Consider the following 16,615-nt stretch of genomic DNA (forward strand, 5'->3'; position numbering starts at 1 on the left):
TCTTGGGTTTGATAAATTCTACATGACTTGATTAGAGTATTTTATTCCATGCATGACTTGATTCATAGAAATTCCTATTAGAAAGTATTAAGTTCACTTCAACCACATGTATACTAGTACAATGCCATGTTATTTGGTTTTTGGGCTGCAAGAACATGTGATCTTTCGCCATTTTGGCACTACAAAAGTGCTTGAATTCTAATATTGAGTGAAAGGTTGCACCTACAGATTCCGTATTACAGGCCAATCCTACTCCACTAGTACCAATAGGCAGCATAGTGGAAGAAGCACTACACCTAGCAATCAACAACATGAAAACTTTCTTATAGTTTTAAATTAACCCTTTCCTTATTGGGATCGGAACTAACAAGAATGGCTGGGACAAGAAACATCCATCTCGTTCACACTTTGGATACCCATGCTGCCCTTTTCTCACCTGTTATATTTACTAGTAAAAATTGACTTACAAGAATTTGCAAAGTAAGCCAATAATCAGAAGGGAAACAAAAAAAAAACTATATACTGATCAAACTCAATATGTTAAGATATAGATGCTCACTAGTTCAAGCTAGAAGCAGTGAACATATCGATAAACAAGATTTGGTTATAGTGTATACTGTATAGTGCCTTGGGCTTGATCTTTTGTACCTAAATAAGTGTTTTCAGCTGTCCCTAGGAGCATAGGCCTGTATTACCATATATGGTAAATACTCTTTGAAATATTAGCTGAAGATTTTGAGCCATTTTACGAAATCCATCACAGAAATCTCCTCTGGAGACTAGAAAAGGAACTCCAATTATTCAATCAATCACAATAAAGAAAGGCAAGGTTAAATATTTCGGCAGTAGTTATGGTAGGACTATGACACGCTTATAATATGTACGTTTTTATACTTTTTCTCATCAACCCTCATTTTTTATCACTTACAGTTCATGCAAATTTATGACTCCCTTGACCCTCCAACCATGACTGAGAAGTGCACCCACTGACAAGTGCTGAATAAACTTGATAAGATATTGGATCTTCAACTATTATGGAGTTACACGTTATCGGCAATTTTCAACTCAACGCATCTAGTACCTCATACAAGTGTTGTTCATGCGACATGGGGATATTGCGCTTATTCAACTAGTAGTGATCATCTTTTTTCTACTTTTGTATCTCACAACTACAATTATTTGCTGGAGTAGTATCTTACATATAGTCGAGATAATCAAAAAATTACCTTTCCACAGAGAAGTTATGAATCAGAACAGATTTTCGAGCTTGGCAGAGGACATGTCTAAGCCATAAAATTAGTTCTAACCACAAACCACGCCTAGCCGAAAACTTGACCCCTACTTAAAGGTTTAAGTTATATTATGTATATGGACTTGCAAGAAACAAATAAGCAAATTCTCGTTTCCATGATTTATTTCCTAGTAACAAAGAGAGGTATCAGTAAAATTGGAATAACATTAAACAAGTATTTCAATTCATCACAGTTCAAAATTACATAGAGAACAACTTCCATGGCATCACAAATCAAAGCAGACCACCCTCTGCTCTTCTGTATCGTGGAGTCCGAGGCAGGCAGGTAGCAACACCACTACTCCCACCAGAATCTGAATCTGCAGGAGCAACAGCAGCAGCTTCGGCTATAGAAATATATAATAATATTTTAGCTTGGTTAACAAACATTTGAAGTCAAAGGAAAAAAATTATAGAAATATTGAATAGGATCTATCTCTTGAATGTGAATTTAGCAATGATGTGGATGAGTTTGCAATTAGGATGTAATAGGATACGTGATACAAGATGAGCCCGAGAAAAGAGATACACGTGTAACAAGTGTATGTACGAGGCGGATCGAGAAGACGAGATCTGACGATCAAGAATAATTCAGAATATTTGAAGATATATTCCAAGATATATGAAGATCCAGAGATATTTAGTTTCATGTAATTAGGATTATTGTAATTATCTTTATATTCCTTCCTAGTTTAGTTAGGAGAAACTAGCAAATCCTAAACCCTAAGGCCATGTTTGGCATGCGGGAATGAAATGTGATTCTCGGGAATGTCAATCCCGTAATGAGATTCCTGAGAATCAGATTACTTAGTTTAATGTTTGGTTCGACCAGAAATGGGAATTCTATTCCTGATGGATTCCTAACTTTGTGTTTGATTTGTATAGGAATGGGAATATAAATTTTTGTAAAAGTTCCCTTTTACCCTTACTTAAACTACATAAAATACACATTAACTTTGTTATATATTAAAATCAATATTTATTTAAAGATAATAAATAAAGGTCTTAATAAAAATTTATCTGAAATAAAATTGTGCTCATAAACCAAAATAAAATTTATCTAAAATAAAATTTTGTTCATAAACCTAAAAAGTACTTATTAATACCAAATCTTACAAAAAAATTAGACTAAATAGTTTTTTATATCTACGACCTATTTTTTTTCCAAGTAGCCTAAGAACCCAATATAGACGACATTCAGGTGGCAGTGCAAAGAAAAGAGTTGCTTTCGAAGAGTCATTGTTGAGTATATATGCTGCTTCTAGCAATTGGTCGTAATCCAATCCTTCTGGTAACATGGATAACTCGGCTACCACTTTGGTTGCAGTTTCATTTTCTTGGTTATGAGTAAGAGCTACAACCATCTTATCCATATATTTCATCGTTCCTTCAGCAATTTTTTCAATCGAACAAGTAATGTTTCCCAAACTCGTTACGAATTCATTTGATTTTCGGAAACGTTTCCTCTTACTAGAGTTTGAGGTTTTTGTTGCTGGAGCGGTTTCTTCCTCGTTAGCAAATGATGCTTCAGAATCACACTCCCTGTTCATTTCACCATCAACCCATCAACACCATCAAAGAAGGAATCATTTTCATTTGCATCAATTTGTTCCTCCTTGTCAGCTAGTGCTCCCGCACCCTTTCTGTTTGCCCTCTCTTTCAAAAATATATCTGCCAAAACATCATAATGTGGGAAATGCTTACTTCTAAGCCATTTGACCGATGGATGAGTCTGAAAAAATAAACATGTAAGTGATAAATAAAGAACTCAACATACACAATAAATTCAATAAAAATACTAATAAATGATAATAATGGGCTTACCTTAACCCATTCGTCAAAAATGCTCTTTTCACATATAATCATTTTTTCTTCATCACTCCATGTAAATCCGCTTGCGTTTGAAATAATATCTGAGATAGCCAGAGGCGGACCCACGTAGGGCCCCTTGGGGGCACGTGCCCCCACAGTCCCAATGCTATTTCACTTTGAATAGTGATCAACTATAAAAATGTAACTGCATGTTTTAACTTAGAAGAGCTTTTGGCATGTTGGTCCGTGAAGGTGCTGCTTGTGTTGGAGGCCAGAGTTCGAATCCCATCCATTCCTTCTTTTTCGTTTTTGGTTTTGTATAGATAAATTTGTTTCTGCCCCCTAGTTCTTAACCAATTATCGTTTGGTCCATAAATTTGATGATATTTTATTTCCCTTTTTACGTTTTTAGAACTATTTTTTTCATATTATTATGTCTTATTTTATTTTATTTATTATATACATATATAATTTGAATATATGTAAGACTAGTTATTTTAATTGAGATTATAGTTAATGCTCTCACAAGTTAACAATAGTCGAATTGGTTGAAAGTTTAGGTATAAGATACCAAATCAATTGATAGAACGTCATATGGAGATTTTTGAACAATTAAAGTTTTCTTATAATTAAAAGTGCCCCCACAAAAGAAAATTTATGGGTTCGCCATTGGAGATAGTTGTTGTCTGTTTTTTATATTTTAATTTGTGATTCAATGTGAGGCACCCCTTTAATATTGCATCCTAGTAACTTTTCTTCCATCAATTTTTTTGGATGAGAAAGATATCCTGATCGAAAACCATTTTTCACATTCCAATGTCCACCAATAGCAATTTCTATTAGACACTCGACCAGTTTATCATCATCTTTAGGTAGTCATAAATATTTTGTTTGTTTGGAGCGAGATTGTAAATCAGTAGGAGGTGCCATCTGGATGTATAAGAAAAAGTATATCACACATAATTAAAATAAATAACCAACATCAATGAACAAACTAGCAACAAAAATAAGATGATTATAATTATTAATATTCGATGTAATTCGAAAAAGAAATTAACTAGTTTTTTATGAGTTTTTTGAGCTTACCCCCTCAAAATTAATTGGTAATTGAGTTTACCCCCTTCAGTAATTGGTAATTGAGCTTACCCCATTGAATTTAGATTTTTTGTCAAAACTACTAAGGATATGTTTGGTATGTGATAATAAAATCAGAAAGTAAATAATATATAAACAAAATCAATCTTTACTAATCATATTCCTGACCAAATCAAACAATAAAATGAGGTAGAATCCCTAATATGAATCATATTGAAGAATAGTTGTTCTTGGTAGTGGCAATTATTTCACGTACGCCAAACATAGCCTTTGTGTTTTTGTCACTAATAGTAAGTCCAAGGGAGTAAGCTCAATTACCCATTATTGAGGGGGTTAAACTCAATTACCAAATAGTGACATGAGATTAAGCGTTCCTAGATGGCTGCCACTCATTGAATATTTTAGATGCTAATTCGTCCCTCCATGTAGATCACTGTCCTGAAGACTCGATATATGATAGGGTTATTTCCCAAATAGACCCCAACTTTGTGACCAGCTTCCTGCCTATCCCCCTACTTTATCGAAAATACCCATATGGGCCCTTTTCGCCGTTAACGTTAAAAGACCGTGAAATTCACTTTTCCTCTACCGAGAATACCCTTCCGTGTTGTCAGGCTTGCCATTTCCAACACCACGTTCTTGTCAAAATCCATATTAAATGTTTTAGAAGTCTTACTTTTTGGGGAGAATTACTGAAACCCCCCACTTTTGATAATGCGTTTACTGAACCCCCCCCCCCCCCATTTTTATTAGTAATTACTGAAACCTCCCACTTTCGTTAGATTAAACAGAAAATCTGGGTCAGTGCTTGTCTATTTACTTCACTGCCCTTAGTGCTTGTGTATTTACTTAACTGAAACCCCCAACTTTAATTAGTAATTACTGAAACCCCCACTTTTATTAGTAATTACTGAAACCACCCACTTTTATTAGTAATTACTGAAACCCCCCACTTTCTTTAGAGAGAGAGATAATTTCGAGGTGTCTCTCTCTCTAAAGATTGTCGAATCCAGGTAATACATCTCTCTCTCTCGTACTGATCGAACCATCCTTTAATCGAATTAGGGTTCTTCGAATTGGGGTGAAGTCAATACACAATTTCTGCAATTTCGAGTTCTTTCTCTCTCTCTAAAGATTGTCGATTGGAACTACATTTATTCGAGCTAGGAATCTTCGAATTAGTGGTGTACTCCATTAGAACTTCTTCAATTTCGAGCTAGGATTCTTCGAATTAGGAATTTGTCCAACTAGGTTTCCATTTTTGTCTGAAATTGGCCATTAATTTGTTCCAGTAAAACAAAAGGTGGGGGTTTCAGTAAGTACTAATAAAAGGTGGGGGTTTCAGTAAACGCATTACCAAAAGGTGGGGTAAAACGTAAGTGGGCAAGAAAGTAATATTGAAAATATCAAAGTTAAATCTAACGAAAGTGAGGGGTTTTAGTAATTACTAATAAAAGTGGGGGGTTTCAGTAAACGCATTATCAGAAGTGGGGATTTTTTTAGTAATTCTCCCTACTTTTTGTCATTTCCAACACCAGATTTAACTCTCTCTCTCTCCTCTATTCATTTCTTCATCTTTTCCAAAAGCAGCTTTAAAACCTCTCCTCCATTTACTTAGGTTTTTCATCTTTCTCACCATTAACGTCTGGTTCATGAGAAGATAAAAAAACAAAGACATGGGTGATGGCGATGAACATCGAAATACAGTTACGGTAAGATATCTCTCTCTAGCTTATTCTCTTCTTTTCTTCACTTTCCCCCATTTTCCCCCTTTAAACTTCTCTGATTTTTTGTTTCTCTCTCTAGATATGTGAAATTTGTGATGAAAAAACACATTATGGGTTAGATTGTCCATGGATCTACACTCCCTGCAAAGCTACAAAATGTATAGGCCTTCATCTTACTGTTATAAATAGATGACATGACCATCATCCAGTACATTTCAATCATCTTGCACAAAGGTTTGTCTCTGAACTTTAATATTTGGCTGTTGAAGCTCTCAGAAAAATTGTTGGTGATATACTCACATTTAGCAGCTATATCAAAATGAGGTCTTGCCCATGTACTCGGGTTTTCTCTCATAAGCCACTATTTGGCAACTAAGCTGGTACTCTCCAATACAGACATCCACCTATCAAACCCACTCCTGGTATATGATTTGGCTGCATTCCAAGCCAACTCTTCTAAACGCAGACCAGGGTGGACTCTCTTGAAATTTTTGTACATATGTCTGAAACGGCACCTATGCCTACCAGGACCAAATACAGTATCTACTGCATCAACTAAACCTTTCTGTCGGTCTGAAATAAGTGTAAGAGGCTGAGGGTGCCTTTGTAGATGACCTCCAACAGTCTCAAGGAACCTAGTCCAGGTTTCCTTACACTCATTTCGACAGATATATATGGCTATTGGAAAAAGACCATTACAAGCATCAAGAGATATGATAGACAAACATACACCCACATATTTACCCTTTAGAAAGCAACCATCAAGACCTAATACTGGTTTACACCCACTCAAGAATCCATCAATACTAGATTTGAAAGAGACACACATATATGTGAATTTTCCACTGTTATCATTCCTTGAAACAGTCGCAATGCTACCTAGGTTCGATAGAAGTATCTGTCTTGCCATTTCTGGTGCGATATGATAGCCTTCTTCAAAATTCCCGTTGATCTTCTCCATCATGATATTCTTAGCATTCCAGCCAACTTTGTACGTGACATTAACCCCACTTTACCCATTTCATTATAGCATCAACCGTCATATCTTGGTTTCGTATAAATTCCTTTACCAGACCCTGTGTTATCCATTGAGAATTTGCCATTGGTTTTTATCTTCAGCATCTGCGGCCCAAGTATCACAAAATTACATATCTTCCCAACCCTATATGTATTGCCATCACTCATCTGACTAATGTAAACACTCCACCCACAACACGGTTCCTTACACCTGTACTTTAACCTCTTCTTCTCATTCTTCAGTTGTTTGAATGTGGAACGATGAGAGATGGCATATGACCTCATAAATGATCTTGCCTCGTGAATGATTGGCCACATCATGCCTGCCTAGGGGTGGGAATTGGGCGGGCATGGGCGTCCATGGGCACTTGAAGCATCGGGCTGGGCGGGTCGGGCACAAAATTTCAATGGCTATTAGGGTAAGCGGGTTAATTGGGCGGGCAATTTTGAAATTCGCCTTGCTCATTACCCGCCCAAGCCCATTAAGAAGTTCGGGTAATTCGGGTGGGCGGGCGGGTAGCGGGTAATCTCATGACTTGAAAAAAAATATCACTTTTTCCTCTTTTTCTTATAGAATCTGGAAACACCTTTCCTGATTCTAAAGAGACAATGTGAGATTAAAACTAGACGTTATTTGTGTTGTTCCTTTTATGAATTTAATCTCACACTGAAAACTAATGAAGAATTCTCATGAGATATAATATAAACTTACCCCACTCTTTGTCCCCCCAAAGCCAAGACTACTTCAGTATTCTACTAAGAATTCTCTTGGGCCATTGCAAAGCAATATATTGGGTTCGTGTGATTTCCCTTAAGCATATTGTTTACCATCTCAACTAAGCCTAGCAACATAGACAGCTGGGGCTTCATATATCAACCCATAAAGTTGATGTAATTAGGTTGGTTATCATTTGGTGAGGTTAAGTGGGTGCGGGCATGGGCGGGTGCGTGGGTAGAGGTTTTAACCCATGCCCGCCCACTAAAATTTGGCGGGCTGGGCGGGTTGTGCCCGAGACGGGCGCGGGCGTCCATGGTCATCGTTGGGCTCGGGTGCCCGTGGGCGGGTTCGGGCTCATGGGCAAAATTCCCATCCCTATGCCTGCCACCAGATGCTCCCCAACTTCTCTTTCGGCCCCTGCCTCCTCGGCCATGTACATATTCTGAGTCCCTTCAACAAAATCAGAATACTCATCGAATCTTGAGTCGTATTCATCATCACCCTCGGATGAACTCATACTCTGATAACCTTCTTCAGGACCAACATTCTCACCTAAGTTATTCTCCTCCTCTTTTTCCCTGGGATGATCCTTGTCCCCTCCTTCGGTTCCTTCTACTATGACCTCATCTCCCCCCCCCCCCCCCCACCATCTGTCTTAGTATCTGTCTCCATGTATCCTCATCAGTAGACATAAACTGATCCCAATCAAAGTTAGCCCAGTCTGGGTCATTTCCTGTTTGGCCCCTACACCTTGTTTAATTTGGCTTCTTCTTGTCTCTCCTGCACCCTCTTCCTGGCTTGGATCAATTCCTGTTTGACCCCCTAATTCCTCCTCCACTTGGCCTGATTCGGTTCGGGACCCAACCTCTTCCTCAATTAGATCAATTCCTGTTGGCCCCCTAAATCTGGTTAATTTCTGGTTGTCTAACTTCTGAATCTGAATCCAACCAATCTGTTGATTTCGATGATGAATCTGTGAAAGTCGATGATGAATCACCTCCCATTCGCCCCCCTGAAGATTGTGGTTCTTAATTGATCATCTCTTTGTTCCACTACTTGTGGAATTCCTTCCAAACCCACACCAGCATCAAGTCGTCTATCACATGAAGCCACCATACTATCATCACCAACTGCATGACCCATACCAGAGCTGCCACCAACATCACCTCTTTTCTGTTCAACCTCATCATCAGAATCAATAACAATCAGATTAGGTCCTCGCCTTACTGCTCCTCTGGTCAACATTATCCTTTTGCCCTTCCTTTGTTCCAGTAAACTCAACCCTTTTGCTGCAATTCTATCCCTCAACCCAAAACCACCCTTCGACTTGAACCTCTTTTTTTTAGGGGGGGTTATGCCATTCGAAGTATCCTTCAAGGTACAAAACTGGTGGTGGTGGCGGAACTTCTGGATTTTCAACCACAAGGAAAAAATGAAAAAATCCATCACCCCTTCTAAAAGTTTTAGCCTCAAGAAATACCAGGTTTAGTGTTTCATCGTCTGAAACTAGGTCAATAAATTACTTGCTTTGAACAATTGCCAACAAATGGAGCACAATAGTTCCCTTCAGCAACTTCCACCCTTTGCATGCGGCGTCAAGGTACTTCAAGTATGTCCACTCCTTCGTCAAAGGAACATCGACGTCTTGGAATAAGGTTACATCTCCACCGATGTACCGTGTGTACTGAATATGATTCAAATCGGTGTCATCAGGAAAAATAACCACCATAGTGAACCTGAACATCGATCAGATCTTCTATAAGATAACGGCGATGATAGTTGTCGTCCATGGAAGAATTTTGGGGAAACTCAGATCAGAAGATGAACCCGAGTTTGAGAGAGGAAGATTTTTTTGACGAGCGAAAGAGAAGAGTTAGAGAGAGTGTGTGAAAGAAATTTGGGTTTAACTCTAAACTAGGTGGGAAGGTGAGGGGTTAGTCATCGTTCCAAGAAACGGCGGGCGTGGGGAAAAGATCTTGATGGCGTCTGAAACATTTAAGGGGCGGATTTGACAACAACGTGGTTGTCAGGCACGCCTGACAGCACGGAAGGGTATTCTCGGTAGAGGAAAAGTGAATTTCACAGTCTTTTAACATTAACGGCGAAAAGGAGGTCATATGGGTATTTTTGATAAATTAGGGAGCTAGGCAGGAAGTTGGTCACAAAGTTGGAGGTTATTTGGAAAATAACCCTATACGATATTGGATCACCATGTGGTTGTGTATAATTTGACATATGTCGGTCTAATTTTTCTTCTAATGGATCTACTGACATTTGTTGACGTATGAGATTGTGCAAGAGACAATAAGCCATTATTATCCGATTATGCGTCTTAACGGGATAAAATGAAGGACTTCTCAAGATGGCCCATCTAAGCTTTAGTAATCCAAAACATCTTTCTATCACATTCTGAGCACTTGAATGTTCCATGTTAAAAAATTATGTAGCAGTGGTTCGTGTATGTCCTTCCCGCCAATCATTTGGTGATAGCGCTGACCTCTATACAGTGCAAGAAAATCCTTCACTATTTGGATATCCGGCATCAACAAGGTAGTAACAACTTAATAAAAAAATAGAATTTATAATTTTCATTCATGGTGACACAAAAGACACAAGAATAATCACTGAAACCATATGGTTTTACCATGAGGAACTTTCAACCCGTTTCTCCTAAGTAAGGCGTGATGTAGATTGTTGCGGAAGCGTAAAAGTAATGGAATCCACCATTGTTATTAAACTAAACTAATGAAATAAAGCTGATGAAATAAAGATAAAAGCGATAAAACGATAAACTTGATTAATAATAAACAATAAACTTGATTAACAATAAACTTGATTCATAATATTCTCTGATCTGAATAACAAGGACAGACCTGACTTCCTTTTATAGGAACTTAGAAACTTCTAGATAGACTCAAATTAGGATTCCTATCAAAGATACTCAAATATAGAAACTTATAAACCTAGACTTAGTAGGAAATACTAAAACATGGAAACTCCTAAACTCTAACCCTAATGGACTCGGCCATGAGGCCCTCTAACTAGTTCGGCCGTGAGGCCCATCTTGAGGGTCTCCATCATACTCCCCGACCGAGAACGAACTTGCCCTCAAGTGAGACTCAACAATGCAATCCTTAATTCCCACTTCGAGCGAACGGTGCATTGGGGTCGAAGGACACCCACTTGGACGAAATCACTAGCTTCAATCTCATAGTGCAAAGAATCTTGCAAAAATAAATGTAGGAAAGAAACTTCCAACAAATTGCAACATCTCCCGTCATCTTTTAATTTGATGAAGAAGATCACAAACACCACATAATATTTTATGGAAAAATCAACCTTGAATTTCTTCACTTGAACGATCTTCCCACGTTCATCTTCGTGTTGCTTATAAACCAAACTCGAATATGGCTTAATCAAATCTAAACTAGAATGAACTGACCTTTTCAAGCTAAAAGAGGATAATTCACTTTGTTCTTCTTGTTCCTCCGTCATTGAGAAAATTTTATTTTTTTTGTCAAGAACTTCTTCAATACCATCGAACACGGTGACCGAAGTAACATTCGAGAACTGTCTACTGGATTCAATCTTTGTCTCCACATATGAAAAATATTCATCTAAAGGAAGAAAAACATACCTAAAGATGTTTTTCAATGTTGTCCAATTGTCGACGAATTTTTTTCCTTGATCAATGAGTCTCCATTGCATCTCGTTGAATTTTTCATAGACTCTTTTAGACAAGTGTTGTTCGATGACAAAAACCTTATCTTCGTCATGGACTTCTTGGTTTATAAACCAATCTTCCATCCGTTGAATCCAAAAATCTATATGATATTGATAATCAAACATAGGAATTTTGGAATCGACATTAATTTTGTTTTGATCTTTTCGATCAACATAGAGTTGTTGTGCATCTCTTAAAGGATCCCAACCTAAACGCGGAAGATTATTCCAACATTCAAGATGAGAAGTTTTAAAAAAAAAATTATCTGTTCCCAGATTCTTAAAGCTCTGAATACCAGCTGATGTAGATTGTTGCGGAAGCGTAAAAGTAATGGAATCCACCATTGTTATTAAACTAAACTAATGAAATAAAGCTGATGAAATAAAGATAAAAGCGATAAAACGATAAACTTGATTAATAATAAACGATAAACTTGATTAACAATAAACTTGATTCATAATATTCTCTGATCTGAATAACAAGGACAGACCTGACTTCCTTTTATAGGAACTTAGAAACTTCTAGATAGACTCAAATTAAGATTCCTATCAAAGATACTCAAATATAGAAACTTCTAAACCTAGACTTAGTAGGAAATACTAAAACATGGAAACTCCTAAACTCTAACCCTAATGGACTCGGTCATGAGGCCCTCTAACTAGTTCGGCCGTGAGGCCCATCTTGATGGTCTCCATCAAGGTGTCCCTTAGAACTCGAGAATCCGCTGTTGATCTCTCCCAACCAGTCAAAATGTAAATGAATTGCATATCTTGAGAACAAACTCCTAATACATTGGTAGCAATATCACTCTTTCGTGTACGATATCGAGGTTTGTCATTTTCTGGCACATTAATTCTTATGTACGTACCATCTAGAGCTCCCAAACAATTCTACATCAAACTTGATTACTTATTCGATTCAGATCTATTTCTAACTTAATCTAACCTAAAAAACTTTATTACTCAAAACATAGATAAGATGTATACCTTAAACCATTTCCATTTTGCATCAGTTGAATTCTCAGAGACTGCTTGCGGTTTTTCAGCAAAACTGATTGCAACCGAATTGCGCCATTCAACACATTATTGAAACATCTACTAATTGTTTCTCCGGAATGAAAAAATTTTATTTTTATAATTCTATTCTTCACATGGTGGGCAAGTATATGCAACAATGTCGCAACCATCTCCTCCACACAAACTTCATTTGTGTCATACACTTTACCAATAGTGCGCAACATTTTACACAAAATGGTAAAAGTTTTGGGAGATTTTATAGGAAATGCTTAAAGTTGTTAAAGGCAAGCTTGCTAAAGGCAATCCCTAAAATTGTTAAAGGCAATGTGTGGATACGTGCAATGCCAATAAGTTAATGTTTGACCTAAACGGAATTTGACGCCGTTAGGTTGTCGTCGACCGGAGAATCACCGCTCGACGACCTTTATAAATAAATAAATAAAACAAATCTTTATCTGGCTTTTCTTTTCTTCTCCGGCAAAAGTCGGCCGGAGTTAGGCCGGCGACTTTAATTTTTTTCTTCTCTTCTTCTCCTATTCTCTCTTATCTCTCTACTTTACTCTCTCTCTCTGAACTCTCCGGCGAAGGCATTCCCCTTCGTCGAAGGTGTAGTTTCCCAAAAACGAAGGTCTTGATCTGGCTACATCTCTTCTATCCTCAAAACCCAAAACACCTTTCCCAGAAAAGTAATCATCTCTCCATGGATTTCAAATCCCATCAAGATCTTCAACCCATCCAATGAACCCATCAAAACTCATCAATTCCTAAATCAAAACTCATCAAAATTCTGCATCAAGACTCATCAATTCCTGCGCTTATGAAATCAGTAAAAACCCTAACGTCCGAATTGCCCTAATTAAACAATCAATCAGTCCTGATGGTGGTGCTTGGCTTGGAGGTCAACTTTTCCGAGCCATGGCTGTTCAAATACCAGCTCACACATTCTTAGACGAATTGGAAGTTGAATATGATGAACAAGATCATTATGTAGTCATAAAGCACGCATCTTTATTTACTTCAACAATCATAAGACATTTGTTCGATGAGTTTAAACAGAGAGAATAGAAGGATGAGGAGGAGGAGAAGGAGGATGAGGAGGAGGAGGAGGAAACGAAAAGATGAAGTGGGTGATTAACACCTATTAATTTAGGCATTGCCTCTAACTAATATTAGTCAACTTGTTTTGACCAAGTTTTAGGCAAAAAACACATTGCCTTCAACAATTATGGGCATTGCCTATAAAATTTCCCAAAAGTTTTTTGTTCATCCGAAATTGTTCTCTGCATACTAAATGACTATCCCGAACCATTCTCTACATATTCTCTCTACGTGATTTATTCGTAAAAGTCGATGATGACTTTAATATGTAACACCTATAATAGTGTTCGACTTGTGCGACGATAATTACTGATAATAACGTCAACATATTTAATAATAACCTCAAATTATCTACAATAATCAAGATTTTTCATTTTCTCGATGTGGTTAGACAAGCCATAACTGCATATAAAGACATCCTTTATTCGTAATAACTAGATCACAGACAATTTATTTTGTTGCATCTAATTTAATGAAATTCACCGATAATTAAAAAAGAATAACTACAAGCCAGAAAAGGAAGAATGCTATATAGACACCTAACAAAGAAATCAGAAAAAACATAGCTATTTTGATGAATTAAAGGAAGAGAGTGGTAGAAGATGATCTTTGCCTATTGAGGTAATTGGAGTTAAGGAAGAAATTACATGGAGATTTGTAAATACCAAAAGTAACAATTGTCATATGCATGCTTGTTATGAATAAGACTAGAAAGTAAAAGGGGTGGAATTTATGACACCATCCCTTTGCAACAAAAAAAGAATACAAAAAAGAAGACACCATTCCCTACACAGTGAAGGTACGTTCGTGTTGTATGAAGGTACTTGATATAAAATTGATTATTATAACTTTTAGGTCAAACCTGGGTGCCTACTTGATATAATATTGATTATTATAAATATTAAGCTATATATTTAAGACTTCACCACCAAGTACAATCATTACCTACATCCAATCAATTTCATTGTCACCACATAATTCTTTGGATTTGGGGTCTATTTGAACAATTTCAGTCTACAACATACAACAATAACGTGATTCTTGCTATTGACACGATTGATTTTAAAAAAACTAAAAAGATAAAGCATGAACGTACCTGTGAACCGTGATGCTCTTTTGCTCTGACCGAAAAAGTTTGAGATAGAGAGACCTCGGGTTATGTAATCTAAAAACCCTAGTTTACTAATTTATATGACACGTAATTTTAGAATAGGTAATTCCAATATTTTTTTAAGGATATATTTGTCCATAAATATTAGTACATGTCTCCGAGGGAATGTGAATCACAAACACACCCCCACCCCCGGGTTTGCTATTACTCCGTTTACGGGGAATACCATTCCGAGGGAATAGGATTCCGCTGCATTCCTGTGAGCCAAACTGTAATCGAGAATGTGGTTCACAGGAATCAATTACATTCCCACGCGATTCCGCATGCCAAAATGGCTTAATTTCTCTATAAATAGGAGAGGTTATAGGAATTAAACAATCGAGTTATGTTTGACCAATGTAACCGACGACCCGACAATTGTATGTGGTGATTATTAATAAAGAAATTATTCTCCGTAGATGTAGGTCATGATTATCCAACCGAACCACGTTAAACTATCGTGTCAATTATTTTATTGTAGTTCTCCGATTACTACATAATCGTGAATTTAACATGGTATTAAAGCAGGTTAATTCATCATGATTTATGCTTCTGCAAAATTTCAACTATTCATTTTAGTTGTGATTACATTATTTCAATCGCTTTGTCAATTTGTACAAATATTCCAAGATGATTCTTGTGATTACGTTTTATCTTCTAGACGAGAAAATCAAGAGAAAGAATAAAAAAGAAGATATTTTTTACACGAGAATGGGAAAGTCGAGATTACGTAATTGATTTGGTGGGATTTATTGAAGTTTATTAAATAAGCGTCGATGATTCCCTCGTCAACAAAGGTAACATCTCCATTAATATTTGATTTTTTTTTCTAAATTTTTTATTTTTTTTATACCTAAATTAGGCCCGAAATTGAAAATCATATGTTTTAGAACCAAATCTCAGATCTGATTCGTTTTGAAACAACCAAAACCCAATATACACCGTTCTGCATTCACTTTATCCAAACAATAATCTGGATTGTGATTCCAGTGAATCACATTCCATTCCCACGTCATTCTTGTGTGTAAAACATGACCTTAATGCCTTGAGAAATCCTCAGTTTTCTGAGATGGTAGCAACAATTAATAGAGCACTTAAAGATTACAAAGCTTCGTCTTATGAAAAAACAAGAATTACCTTATTAGATGAGTGCAAAACAAATATTAAAAAAAAAAAAAACACTTCTCAAATATATATGGTGTTAGCATAACGTTTTCATTATTTTAGATGGTTGGACTAATATGAAACATCAACCTTTGATCAGTATCATTGTAGTAAATAGTTGAGGTGTCGTGTTCTTGTATGCTCAAGATTTTAAAGAGATAAAAAAAATAGGGTTAAAATTTTAATTTTTTATTGAAATCAATTAAAGAGATAGGATCATCAAACATATTACGAGTAGTGACAGATAATGCAGCGAATTGCAAATTTGGAGGTAACGAAGTTGAAAAGATATAGAAAACATATTTTTTGGTCTCCTTATGTAGTTCATACTTTAAACTTTATTTTCAAAGATATGTCAAAAGCATTTGACTAGTTTACAAATACTTATAGATGAGAGAAAAATATTGTTAAATACTTTATAAACCATACACATGCTTTAGCTATAATTAGTGTTCATTCGAAACTAGAGCTTCTAAAGTTAGCTAAGAAATTTGCATCACATGAAAGAAGCGCTTGCAACCATTGTGTTGTTAAAACATGAAGATATTTGGTAAAAAAATGAAGATGATCACATAAGAAAATTAAGAGCATTAGTTACAGAAATTATTTATAGTGAAGAATTTTGGGATGATGTGAAAAATATATTAAGCATCACCAAGCCGATATGTATTCTAATCAACTTTTGCGAGGAATGTCAAAAAATAAGTGCAATTTACGAAATGATGGATAATATGATTAGTGAAATACATGAAACTGTGAGAGATGGAAAACATGCAGACAAGTGCACCCTGATAGAAAAAATA

At 36.5% G+C, this 16,615-nt stretch overlaps 1 pseudogene; it reads right to left on the bottom strand.

Moving 5' to 3' along the window:
• Positions 1–10,062: 10,062 nt before the first annotated feature.
• LOC147558451 (uncharacterized) lies at positions 10,063–12,642 on the bottom strand (annotated as a pseudogene).
• Between the last annotated feature and the right edge of the window lie 3,973 nt (positions 12,643–16,615).

This window comes from Eschscholzia californica, unplaced genomic scaffold, assembly GCF_041429995.1.
Source record: "Eschscholzia californica isolate CP2 unplaced genomic scaffold, dmEscCali1.0.p SCAF_2, whole genome shotgun sequence".
Classification (NCBI taxonomy): domain Eukaryota; kingdom Viridiplantae; phylum Streptophyta; class Magnoliopsida; order Ranunculales; family Papaveraceae; genus Eschscholzia; species Eschscholzia californica.